General features: G+C 47.7%; 1 pseudogene; it reads left to right on the top strand.

The window, feature by feature from the left end:
- LOC144148207 (uncharacterized) overlaps positions 1-11,333 on the top strand; it is a 100,353-nt pseudogene extending 89,020 nt beyond the window's left edge.
- The last annotated feature ends 1,615 nt before the right edge of the window (positions 11,334-12,948 follow it).

The following is a 12,948-nucleotide window of genomic DNA, read 5'->3' as shown; positions in this document are numbered from 1 at the left end:
TTCGGGTTTCTCTATCAACAATACAAAAATCCGTATGACGCCTCAACCAATGATGTTGTCTTTCTCGAGTTCAGAAGAAAAAAAGGTTGTCCAAATCTTACCAACTTTGTATAAATATTTACTTTAAAATTACCAATATACCATCGAACTGTTAACATAGTAGAAATAAAAACATTCAACAATCCCGCAAAAAGGCTTTTCTTCTTAAGCGGGCCATGAAAGTGAGTAGTTCTTAACATGTCTCGCCGAGGCGGACACGGAAAACGCATGCCATGTAACGCAAAGTGTCGTAACTCCAAAAACAACGCGACATTTGAATACAGACGTCTGAATACAAAGTAACGCGGTCGTGGACGGACACATACGAGCAACTTTTGCTTTGCTATAGAAGCGGCGATAACGTCGACAACATGGCGCCTCTAAGCAGCATCAATACGTGCAAAGATCAGTATAATCATGAGATCAAGTGAACAAACGTTTTTCCGCACAATCTCACTAGCTACACATTACAATATCCGATTGCAGGAAAACCTGACAATTCACCCGAGAACACATACCGAGTAGCAGTGATGTATACCAAGCTGTCGGTACCTCTCCGCTATCTCTACGACACCCGCACACACTTGATGATTTACATGTGGGCACACAATGTGTGGAATACTAGCCTGGAAGCCCATTTTAGCGAGCTAGAAAAACAATCACTGGGGGTGCTACGGTGTTCACATTAAAATAAAAACAATGTGCAATACTAAAGTGAAAAGTGAAAGCAAGCTCGACGTTTTAACTAGCTTGCTGATGTGAGCGCAAAAAGGGAGAAAACCTTAAATCGTGATTCGGGGTCTCAATTTCGAAGTGACCATGCAATCTCACAAACTGGTTCGTATATAACGGAGGCTTGGGTTTTGGGCCACCTGGCTATAGATCACTTGAGAAAACAGCGGAAGAACGCGGACGAACGAACCGAAAAAGACCGTAAAAGTGCTGTCTAGCAACTGCTCGTGGTTTAGGCGAGCTGCAATATATACGAAGACTAAGTGAAGTCACAACTGTGTGGTCAATCAATAGGAAAAGGAAAAGGAAAGGATAACAAAACATATAAACGTAGGTCTATGTACACAAAACCGAGGGTAATATTTTGATTTTGCTATCGCCGACATTACCCATCTATGTAGTGAAGTTCCTTCTGCAGCTAAGTAACATAGGGCTGACTGACGCTATACTCGCCCCTTTTTGCTATTGTGCACGCCTCTAAAAGTTCCCGCGTGCGCAATCCCAGTAGTGCTTCAGAACATTTGTGTTCTCATAAAGAGGTAGAGTGCACCCGAAATTCTTGCAATGGGAAATCAGGTCGCTGCCGCGGCCGACACGTTAGGCGTACGAGTGCTGGTTCGTTGAGACATCTCCTAGTTTGTCCCACGTGCACTGCACCGTAACTGAAGGGTATATCTTAGACTAAGTTGCGCGGCGGGGAACGGCGTGAGCAGCACGTTTTATCCTGCATGCCGCCTGTGGAGGTGGTCATGTTGTTCGCAGCTTTGCACTGTCTCCAACTTTTGTTACGTGGGGAGAGTGTGGTCATAATTGCCGCGTCCTGGCCGGTCTTCGTGAGTCTGTGTGACACTTTATTCACCTACGGAATGAGATTTATGCGCCCAGGCCTCATCTCCTGTATCTCCGGCATGGCCTTCGATGTCGTCGAGTTCTATACTCTTCGCGACAGTGAGAAGTAACGCGTGCGGGTACCCTGCGTAAGAAGCCTACCGGCTTCTGCCTCCAGGGTCTTGGACATAGTGTGGTAAAACGAACGAAGCACCGCATTTTTCAGTGCCGCTAGCACGATCCCTCGCTTCAAGAGCATCCTCTGGGCGGACGACAAATGCATGCAGAAAACACTTCTGGCTTCTAGGCGCATAGGAGCAGCATAAACGGCAATCAAAGGATCTCAGGAGGTAAGGCTGATATCGAGAACTCGCATGGTCCCACGCTCAGGAACATCCGCGCTGAGAACGAAGGTGTTTAACATGAAGGAGAACACACTGACAATGTCCTGCATCTGCACTGGCTGCACACAACCGTTCTTTTTGAATACTACTAGGTAGACGTCCACAAACTGAAACGCCTTCACTTCACTCATGCACTCGAAGGTAACCTAAAGTTTTTGGTCAAACGACAAGCAGTCCATTAAGACAGGCGCAAGAGAGGACCTCATGCATACTCCTTCCTCTGCTGTTTGGGCTTGTCACACTACCAATGTGGAGTATAGGTATCAGTTCAATGCCCCTAAAATCTTGGTGGTGATCTCACACTCACAGTGGAACCTGAAGTAGCCGAAGTTGTCCACCGTATCGTTGACAGCCTTCAAAAACCAAGTCACCTGAAACGTTTTAATAAAGGTATTTTAGATCGACCGAAAATGCGACCGAAACTCTCAGACCGAAACACGGAGACTTCACGGGAGCTCCGCACCAGTTAAGGGTCACCCAGCTGAGTTTGACCAGAAGCGCTCGGAGAAAGCGACCAAAGACAAGCTGCCAGGAGCCTCTTTCTAGTACCATAATCCGAAAGGAGCCTTATTCTTATTCGGCACCGTGTTGTGAGTTACGTGTTCCTCTCGTCCCTGTTTTAGCGCCGATTAATAATGTTTAGCCTTATTCTTTGTTTGTTAAGCCAAGAAGAACATTTCAAGTCTGGAGGCTTTACTTTTTTTGAGTGAAGACGCCAGTTTTTGCAAGCCCCACCTCTCGCCCAAGACGATTGGCTCCATTTTTTTGGCTGGCTTAACTACAATCACTTGGCAAAAATTAACCGGAATAGCTACGTCTACTCTTATGGTATACTCTGACTCGGTGGCGACAGTGACTCGACCTTCCGTGTCGGAGAGGAGAAGATTTGGGTTGGGTTACCGCAGTTCTACTAAGACGCTTCTTGTGGGAGTGAAGCCACAACTTTCAGATGGTGGCATCACGCCTATACGATCAAGGATGCATCTCTCTTGATCTTCAGCTGTGGGTTTCGAGTGCCCGCTTGTCATGGTGGGAGTGCGGGTCGAACTTTGTACCTAGTATTAATGTCGTCTCAACCCCCTCCCGAACTTACGCCCCCACATGAGAGTCATGTGCTGTCGTGATTACATGATGCGTAAGAGAATGTGGCACTACGAGTCGCTTTCCACGCAGGAGTAAGTTGTCGACCGCAGAAAACTCGTTGCGTAGTATGAAGTACGGCTGCAGCTGCTCTTTGACGAGCTTGGGTGGGGGGCCGTGGCGACGTATCGTATTCCTTGACTTTTGCAACAGAGGGGTCGTCACTTGTGGACTGCTCGAACTGGTCCTTAGTGATGCACATCGGCTCGCTAGAAACACTTCTGTAGAGTTGTCTGCAGGTTGTGGCGTACTGGTAGAAGACAGCGCGTCTGCTACCTTGTTTTCCGACCCTTGCGGTATTCCACTGTGTAGTTGTAATGAAGAAGTCGGTAAGACCACCTCGTGATGCGAAAAAGACGTCACCCTGTTTCCTTGTTAGAAAGCAACGCTACCAATGCCTGGGGATTAATTTCAAGAGTAAAAGGTCATCACCAGAAGTAAATATGGCCCTTCTCGCTTGACCACATGCAAGTCATTGCTTCATGCTCGATTACGGAGTATTTCCCTTCGGCATTAGTTAGTTAGCGAGGCAAACGCAATGGTGAGAGTTTTCTCTCCATCCACTTGCTGCAAAACCGCACCTAGCCCGTATGTAGAAGCATGTGCTCCAAGAATAACTGGATGAGCTGGGTCAAACATGTGTAACACCTTGTAAGAGGACAGAAGTGTGTTCACTCTAACAAAACTTGCTTGGGAAGCTGTGTCCTTTTTAAAAAGTGAGTTTTTGTACAGCAGTCGACGCATAGGCGCGACTTCTTTGGCTAACCTCAGAAGGAACGTTGCGTCGTACTCGACTAGGCCCAACCATGAACGGAGTTTGGCTCGTTCTGTTGACGTGGTAGCGTTGACGATTAAATCGACTCCGGCTTCAAGGGGTGTTATGCCTTAATATCTTACATGATGGCCATAGAAAGAGAGTTATGTTCAATTGAAAACACATTTCTCGTTGAGTTTCAGACCTGTTTTCCCTAAGCAATAAAGAACTTCTCCCAGCATCTCCAGATGCTGTTTGAAGACGATGAAGTAACAAAAACACCATCGCAGCTTTGCAGAATTCCTATAATTAGCTGCTGAAAAACTACTGGCGCTTACTCCAGTTTAAACAGGCCATTTAAAACTGAAAAAAGCCTCCTTGAATAACAAACGCTGTGAGATTCCAGCTGTGTGGGTGCAGCAGAAGTTGGTGTTACGCCGACAAGAGATGTAGCTTTGAGAAGTGGCGGCCTCCGATTAAGGCGTGCAGCAGCTCTTCGGTGTCAGGCAGCGAGAAGTGGTCGACCGCGATGGCTATCTTCGGCTCCCTCAGATCTACACAAAGACGAATGCTGCCATCATTTTTCAGGGCGGCGATGATTTGAGGTACCCATTCGGAGGCATCAATGATTTCGATGATGTTGAAGGAGATTAGGGCTGCTTACTGGTCGGTGACTTACAGTTCGTTGCTTACTGGTTGGCGTACTGATCTTGAAAGAAGTGTAAACTTCTCGGAACTGGTTAGACAACCTCTTTCATCTTCGCCTTGTGTTGAAAACGTTTCACAACGCCCAGGGCTGGCATAAACAGGTGAGAAAACCGGGCCCACAGCAGTGCAGGCAAGCCAAACTTAAGTGCACTCTGTGGCTGCTTTACGATAACGCCGGGCTGTCATGTGCGCTCTTGTGAGTCTTTGTTCATTGCAGGTAACGTTGAGGTTGAGTGGTGGGAGTTTCCTGAACGACCGTGTGCAAGCAACTTTACCTAGCTGTTTGCCGCAAATTTGAAGATCCAAGGGTTGCACAGAATGTAATTTCAAAAGGGAGGTCCCACTGCGCGTTACATGAAGCGGTCCTCAACGTCCTCAATTATTGACACTGCTGAGCCTGTGCCAATGAGAAACGCGACTTTGCGTGTGAGCCGCGTCCAGTTAATCACGGTCATGTCGACTTCAACATACCAAGCTCGGTTTTTGTGCTGACGGTCAAAATTTTGTTAATGCTTTGAGTATCATCTTCGCAAAGTAGTGCGCGGACAGGGGAAGGCCTTGGACATGGGAAACAGGTGCCGCCGCAGCCCGGACCACGCATGCGTTCGCTTGTTTTTGCGCCGCGGTAATCGCAGTTATCACGAGAAATCGCATGCAGAGGGACGGCAGCTGCAGTTTCCATCATGGGCGTGTAGTTTTGTCGTGTGTGCGACGTGCTATGAAGATGTTGACTTGGGGTGAGGCATCCGTTAGAGCCAAAACCAGGGATATCTGGCCCAATGGAGTTGTCTGTGTTGTCGCTGTTGCGTGGTCTGGTTAGTCGGTTTCGCGAATCCGCCAGATTGTTAGCGGGTAAGTTCACTAAGTTTGGCTATTTCTACCGCTCGATCGAGTGTAAGTGCGTTTCCTTCGAGCAACAGTCTTTCTCTGTGTGTCGGGCCAGTAACTCCGGCAACGAACTGCTCGCACAGGTCAGAATTCACGGTAGCGGCGAAATTCCACGGCACTGCTGTACAAGGAGCGCAAAGGTAAATTCGACGAATTACTCACGGGAAAGCAATTGACGCTCATGAAAATGCCGATGCACTACCCGAAGGTTGACGGTGGGGGTAAAGGGCTGTGCCAGTGTGTCGACAGCAATTTCTTACGGGTCCAGAGGGCTTGCGGCAGGGGCATGCATTGTAGGCGTCTGTTTTTTTCTCCGTTTCTTGTCGGTGGCTGCAGTAGAAAGGGGCGGCTGAAGTTGGCTCAAGGCAGTGAAGCAGGAACACCTGACGGGGGGTGGCTGGCCGCTCGTCGGCGTCGGACGCGAACACTAAGTTCTGGAACAAGCGAAACCGGCAGTAACAAGGGATCGCAGGCGTACGCGGATTCTCGAGGAACGGCAGCGGTGATATCCCAGTGGTCCTTGGAGCGTCTGTCAGAACTGCAGCGTCTGTCCGAAGGGGGATTGCAGCGTCGCCAGTGTTTGTCAGAAGGCAGACAAGTGTATGAAAACGGCACCTGCTCCTCTTCAACATATTCCGTTACCAGAGCGCCCTTGTCAAAATGTCGCCTAAGACAATGTTGGCCCAGCAGAAAGAGCATCTCAAGATTTTTGGTCCGCCATTACTCTGACATTTTTCTAAGTGATCCAATACTATTTTTCAACGATGTATCTAAAAGAACTTTACCTAAATTCTTGCTGTTATTTTTTGTACGGGAGGGACACCTGGACGAGATATGGGGTGACGATGGGTCACAATTTTCTTCACGTGAATTTCCGCAATTTGTAGAAGAGCGTGGTATCCGGTTGACACGTTCTTCAGAGTATTGCCACCATGTCAATATACTTGTTGAGAGGTTTATCGTTTTTTCAAGTACTTTGTACAGGTTGCTTCGTTATACCATCGTCCTCTTCGACAAGCAGCAATGGAGCACTAAGGTGTCTATAGGTGCACACATCACTCAACCATGGGAGTTTCTCGGGCCTAAAGTCACTAAAGTCACGTAGTGCAGCGAAGAAATCAAAAATAGCAGTTGGAGGCATGGTTCGTGTTAAGAAAAGGACAGTCTCTTCTAAATGAGACCTTTCGGTCAGCTGTCCTCTGAAGGTGGTGAAAAACAAGGGCCAGTATGCCATGGCGGCGTTCATGTATCCAGTTTGTTCTTTCCGAGATAGCGGTCATCCGCTGCGCCACACCACACCTCGGTTGTACAGCCCATTGTTGTACATTGTTGTATTATGTTGTATATTGTTATTGGTTCCGTCACACCACCAGAGATGATGCCAGCGAGTGATCGCCACCCGACCTGCCACCAGCGAGTGACGTGTGACTGCACTCGGACCTCCGAGCAATTCAGACCGCCGATTTGTCTGGAAAATGATGCTTGCTTCCCTAACAAGAACGCCTCACCACAACGTTCCAGACCACAATATTAATCTTTTGGGCGTCATGCCAGTCCCTGAGGGGTGTAGAAGACACTGAAACTGGGTCAAAAATTGGGCACGCAAACCAACCATGACAAGCCGGCACTTATGTGGTTGGTGAGGACCACGGCCTCGAATGCGGGGGGTGAAGAGTAGAAGAGATGCATACTTGATGGTGTAGGTATCATCCTACTCCATGAAATGCGTCCCAGAATAAGCGCAGTCACATAAATGCGGGTGTCCAAAATCAAGGTGCTCCTTCCTGACCAAGAAGGTGTATTTGCGGTCGTTTCTGCCGAGTGATTGGAGCCAAGTCCCACTGGAAGAAAAACGAGGGAATAGACGTGTGTGAGAGGCCGAGCCTGTCAAAACTGGCGTGTTCACTCAAAAAAGTAGTTCCTCTAGCCTTCAAGTGTTCTTGACGAAAACACACAAAGAAGAATGCCCCTCTCGAATGATTGTAGCAGAATTAGGCTCCTGGCAGCACGTCCTTGGTGGCCTTCTCAAGGCACCCCACCCAAACGTCAGCTGGATAACCATTTCCTGGTGCGCTCCTCCGTGAAATCTGCGACTTCTTTTCTGAGGCACAGCCTACCCAAGCTTTGAACGCATTTTCAGTCAATATAAAAGACCTTTACTACTTCCTTTACGTGACTTGCTTTTGAGGGCTTTGAACGTTGCGGTGGAACACTTCGGCAACTTACGGTTCCAGAGTGAGTGTTGGATCAGCATCAACAAGTTTTTAGAGCCGTTAAACTTCTACCTGGATTCTTTTTTTAGAGAACAGTAATATGCCCTACTTGCGGAGGGAAGGAGTTTGCATTCGGTCATCTCTTGCGCCTGACCTAAGGGACCTACTTTTGGGATCGTTTGACCATTATGTTCAGGTGGCCTTGGAGGGCAACAGCGTCATGAAGACGTTTCCGCTTGTGCGCAAATACCTAGAAGTCTTCAAAATGAACAGTGGTGCGGAGGCAGGGCCGAAGCTGGATCTTCTGGGTGTGTTCTCCTCCAATGTGAACTCCTTCGTTGTCAGCACGGAAGTTCCGGAGCGTGGGACCATGATACTGCTCGATATGAGCCTGACCTTCTATGATCGCCACGTGTGCTGGATGTATGCGCATACAAATTAGGAGGGTTTTCTGCCTTTCTCGTCGGATCACACCAATCTCGTGCGACGAGAAATTGTGGTAGCAGCCCTAAAGAATTTGGTGCATCGTTGGTGTCCCCACACTTGGTGCAAGAGCCTGGACGGAGAATTTGGTATGCTTCTTAGCTTAGGGTCACACGTACGCTACTTTTTACAGCCGCGGAGAGTGTATTGAACTCGACGACATCAAAGACAATGCCGGAGAACCAGAACCCGTGGCGTGAGCCCATACACGTCAGTTCCTACGCGCATAACGTGTCACATAAAATAAATAAGATTTGCCAGATGGCGGGACTTAGGACCATGTTTGCCGTACCTAACAAGATTGGGAGAGTGTGTAAAGCTGTGAAAAACGAGACAGCTCCGAATGTGGCATTTGGGATAACACACGCCCCTAGCTTCGTTCATGGCCACGACAACGTATTCTACGAGATTCCCCTCAGGTGCGGTGCAGTGTACGATGGATAAACGAGGAGATGTCTTAGCGAACGCTTAAGGGAGCACGTATTTGCCTTACGGGTCGGCACCGGCAGCCTCTTGGTTTCCTATTGCAATACTTGTGCGTGCACCGCACCTCTTTTTGAGAACCTAAACGTTTTGAAGCAGTACTTGAAATCGCGAAGGTGCGACATTTTTTAGGTACAAACGATAGCGAAAGGGGGCAACACGTGAATCAGTGAGCCCTCTGGTACATTGCTACATAAGGAATGTGACTATATAAATGGCCATGTCGGAGATCGCAGAATCCAAATGTTACCCTCAGTGCTGTGTCCACGTCTATTTGTGTCCACATCCTTAAAGTTGCGACGTAACTTCTCTGTTTGTGTACTGTACAATGCAATAAAGTACCCTCCTTTGCTTGTCAGCGCTTGTACTAAACTTTTTCGTTTTTTCGTCCTCGTCCCTGCGCTGTTTTTTGAAGGCATAGTACATGACGGACGATGAAAACTTAGCGAAGGCAGCACGTAGGTTACCTTTCGCCTTCCAAATTATTAAATATACATTCTTAACGAATGCGCAATAGTAGCGAAACTTATTCCCCGATATCACTAGAGAATAAGGGTCAGATATATTGTACGATTCCTTTTTAAACCGAACGAGCATATACAATACCTCAGCTGTAGCTATAAATTAAAAGAAGTGCACCTCCGACTGATAATCACAAATACTATGTCACGTCCTTGTGAAGGCGAGTTATTTGTTTTGGTGTGCATTACCAGAGTACGAACAGTTGCTCAACGAATTATGGCACCATTCAGGCTCTATATACCAAACACTTTGGCGCATACGTGAGCTTAAATTTTTAACAGTATCTAACAGGTGCGAACAAACCACATGCGTCAAGGACACAAGGATTGTGTGTCTAAGTGCTTGTGAAAGCAATGTATCAGATAATACCCCAGAGAAAAGTGTCAGATATATCATAAAGCATCACAGAGCACTGGCCTAAGGAGTATTGCCAAATACTCCTATATTTAGGTAGCAAAGGTCTCAAAACTGTGATACTTCTTCACAACATACGGTGCAGCCATCTGAATTGTTTCGCCATTGTGTCAAGCAAATCACTGAAGGTCTGGACACCTTTACCAAAAAAATAGGCACTTTCTATTTGCTCTTTTGAAAAGCCTATTTATTGGTTGTTGTTTCAAGCAAGAAAGAAATGATAGCACATACGAGGAAAACATATGTCCGCGCTTCCTGATGGTTAGATCGCAGCGCGCAGAGGTAGCTTTGAGCGTTGGCCTCGTTACGGTGACGTTACTGGCGTCATTTCTAAAAAAAAACGATACAGATTATTCGTAGCAAAGTCGTGCGCTTCGGACGAGCTTCCGCTTCTCCAGCGACGCATTGTGGTCTTAACCAAGGGATCATCGGAATGAATGGTGCTCACGAGGGTGCTGCAGAACGACGGTAGGATTGTATTGCTTCACCAGGGTGCAGGGCCGTGACGTACTCTTTCTTCACCATTCTTTGTAGTATACTGAGCTCAAGTGGGAACCCTGTCTTTTTGCACTGTTTTGAAAGTATGCACCAACTTGCCCAAACCTCCGTTAAAGCCTTCCTCTTTGCTACCACTACGGAGAGGCCGACCACATATACCTTTGCTGCCGTTACAACAGATCGGGATCCTGGTTTCTCCGTCGATACACCTGTCTCTCTCCCTGGAAAACGACCAGCTGAGATTGACGAGTATCTATCTCAAACCAGCCGTTGCCCAACCCGTTTCAACCGTTCGCCGTCGGCCTACCTCTACCAATACACGAGCCACTAAAGTAATGCTAACTTTGCACGTGCAAAGTTACCTCGCCCACGGTAAGGAAACTAAAAGCAGCCACTTTTCGAAGTGAAGTTGCACAACCGTGAAAACGCGAAAACCTTCCGTCGAAGTAACGATAACGAAGACCGTGGTGACCACATTTCCTAAGCTCGACAACTCGATCTAATCCCGAAGTACCTCCCAAAAGCGGCGTAAGGCACACTGTGCGATGCGTTTCTAACGTGGCCGAGCAAGCTGGTTACAAGCTGAGGACAACGACGATGCATAGTGCCCGACCGCCAACACAAGCAGAGCCACTCACATGATAAGCCATTGCTGAAGCATTCACAAGAATGATGAAAGATAGCAGCCGTTTTAGCTGAAGAAATGGCGAAGAAAAAGCATTCTGTGAGGTGCAACTACGACTGCAAAACCCTCCCGTTCTTTCACATTTCAATAAAAATGCCGCAGCGGAAATGAACACGGATGCAACTCATATAGGGTTGCGTGCTGTGCTCGTTTAAAGCAAATCGCTTGAGAAAACGTAATTGTCTATGCCAGCCGGGGCCTGCCGAAGGTTAACAAAGACTACTCAGCCTCTGAGAAAGACTAGTGGCTGTTATATAAGCAACCAGCAAATTTCGCCTATGCTTGCATGGGTGTGGATGTCTTCAGCTTTCATTAAAGGTTTTCTCTCTCTCTCTCTCTTTCGTTCATTATTGTAACAGACCAGGACGCGCTGTTTTGGCTTGTTAATTTGGAGGTCCTCTCTGGTGGTCTTGGGTGCCACAAAAAAGAACTACGAGGCCCACTGCCTCTCTCGCGCCCACGTCGACCCACCACAACAAGACTCCGAAGAAGACAGCGTGTTCTTCGGAGTCGTGACGGAGAGCTACCTAGTCGCGCAGTAGCGTGCAGACCCCGAGTTATGAATCATAATTGAATACCTAAAATGACACAGAGACGCCGTACCTAGAACCTTTGAACACCACTTACCATCATTTAGCCCCGAAACATCCGTCCTTATGAAGAAACATTCAACCCTTGAACGAGAAAAAATTATACTCTTGTCATTGCCAAACACCATCATGAGAAATTTTGGAACCGCTCCACCTCGACCCATCTTTCGCACACCTGGGCACAGCACATCCTTTTGGAAATATTTTGGGATAAGTACCACTGACCCCTTCTTACAACCGATGTGTTCAACTACGTCCGGAGCTGTCGTGACTGCCAGCGACGAATAAAAAAGACGAGACACGCGGCACTTCTGCAGCCAATTGCCGTCCCATAAAGGCAACTCCAACAGATTGGAGTGGACCTTCTGGCCCCTTTCCTGCGTAACGATAAAAGAACATGTAGATTGTGCTACCTGCAAAATACCTGATGCGCTACGTAGTGAACACCGCTCTTCTGAGGAGAGGGAGACTGCACAAGTAGACACCAAGTTCATCATAAAAGAACTTGGTGTGCTTAATGCGGACCCTGAAGTCCTTATCACGGACAGTAGATCGGTCTCTACTTCGGAGCTGATGCAAGAATCTCACGCTACAGCTACACGGATTACCGAAGTACGACTGCGTAAAACATCTAATGACTAATGAAACACCCGTACAAATCGATAGCGGTTATGCTGTTTATGTACGCCGACGTTGAACTCAAGACTTGGTACGAAGCAGTGTCGTATGCCAGGTTTGTGTACACGAAGGCTATCTAGGAAACTACGCAGGCGACACCGTTGAAATTTGTCTACGGACGACGGCGGACCAAGATGCTCAACACTTTGCTTCCGCACATACATGACGACTACCCTAACGCCGTCGTTCAAGGATTCCATCAGCGTACGGAGGAAGCCAGCCAGCTCCCTTGACTTTGTTCCAGCATATAAGCAGCTGCTGGTTGCCGGACGCTACAATCTCCGACTCCGACACGCCGAGTACAACCCAAGGGATCGTATATGCGTACAGACTCCCATCCTACAATGTTAACGTACTGAGAAGGTTGTGCAACAGTATTTCGGACCCTACTAGATTCTACAACGTGACGGCCAACTTACTTACGAGGTGATCCAGAATGGTGATTGCAGAACATCACGACGATGCACGCGGCCCCAAGTCGCCCACATTGTTCGCATAAAACCTTACCACGCAAGATGGCGGACTTTTTTGTTGGTTCCGACTGTTTTATATGTCAGCATCAAGTCGATGCACTCTTAGCGATGGTAACCCCGCGAACAATGCATTGGGTTTGTTTCTGTATTCTTGTTACCACCAGGCTCTGCCGAGTTCTGAATTCTGTGTAGAAGGCGAAGCGCATGTTAAAGTATTGTTTTCTTGTGCCGCAAGCGTCATCGCATTTGTGAGAGAGAATGTTTCCCCTTAACATTACAAGGTTACAAATGTTTTCTTTGATGAAATTCGACGATTATCGAAACACCCGCACTGAAAGATAAATTCCCGCAAAGCAGACACCCAGGCAAGCGATGCATCCACACTCTCATGTACACGTCACTTTATCGACGGCTCC

The sequence above is a fragment of the Haemaphysalis longicornis genome, unplaced genomic scaffold (assembly GCF_048455015.1).
Source record: "Haemaphysalis longicornis isolate Haplotype H1 unplaced genomic scaffold, Haemaphysalis longicornis Haplotype H1 scaffold_8, whole genome shotgun sequence".
Classification (NCBI taxonomy): Eukaryota; Metazoa; Arthropoda; class Arachnida; order Ixodida; family Ixodidae; genus Haemaphysalis; species Haemaphysalis longicornis.
This window is presented reverse-complemented; position numbering and strand designations above follow the sequence as displayed.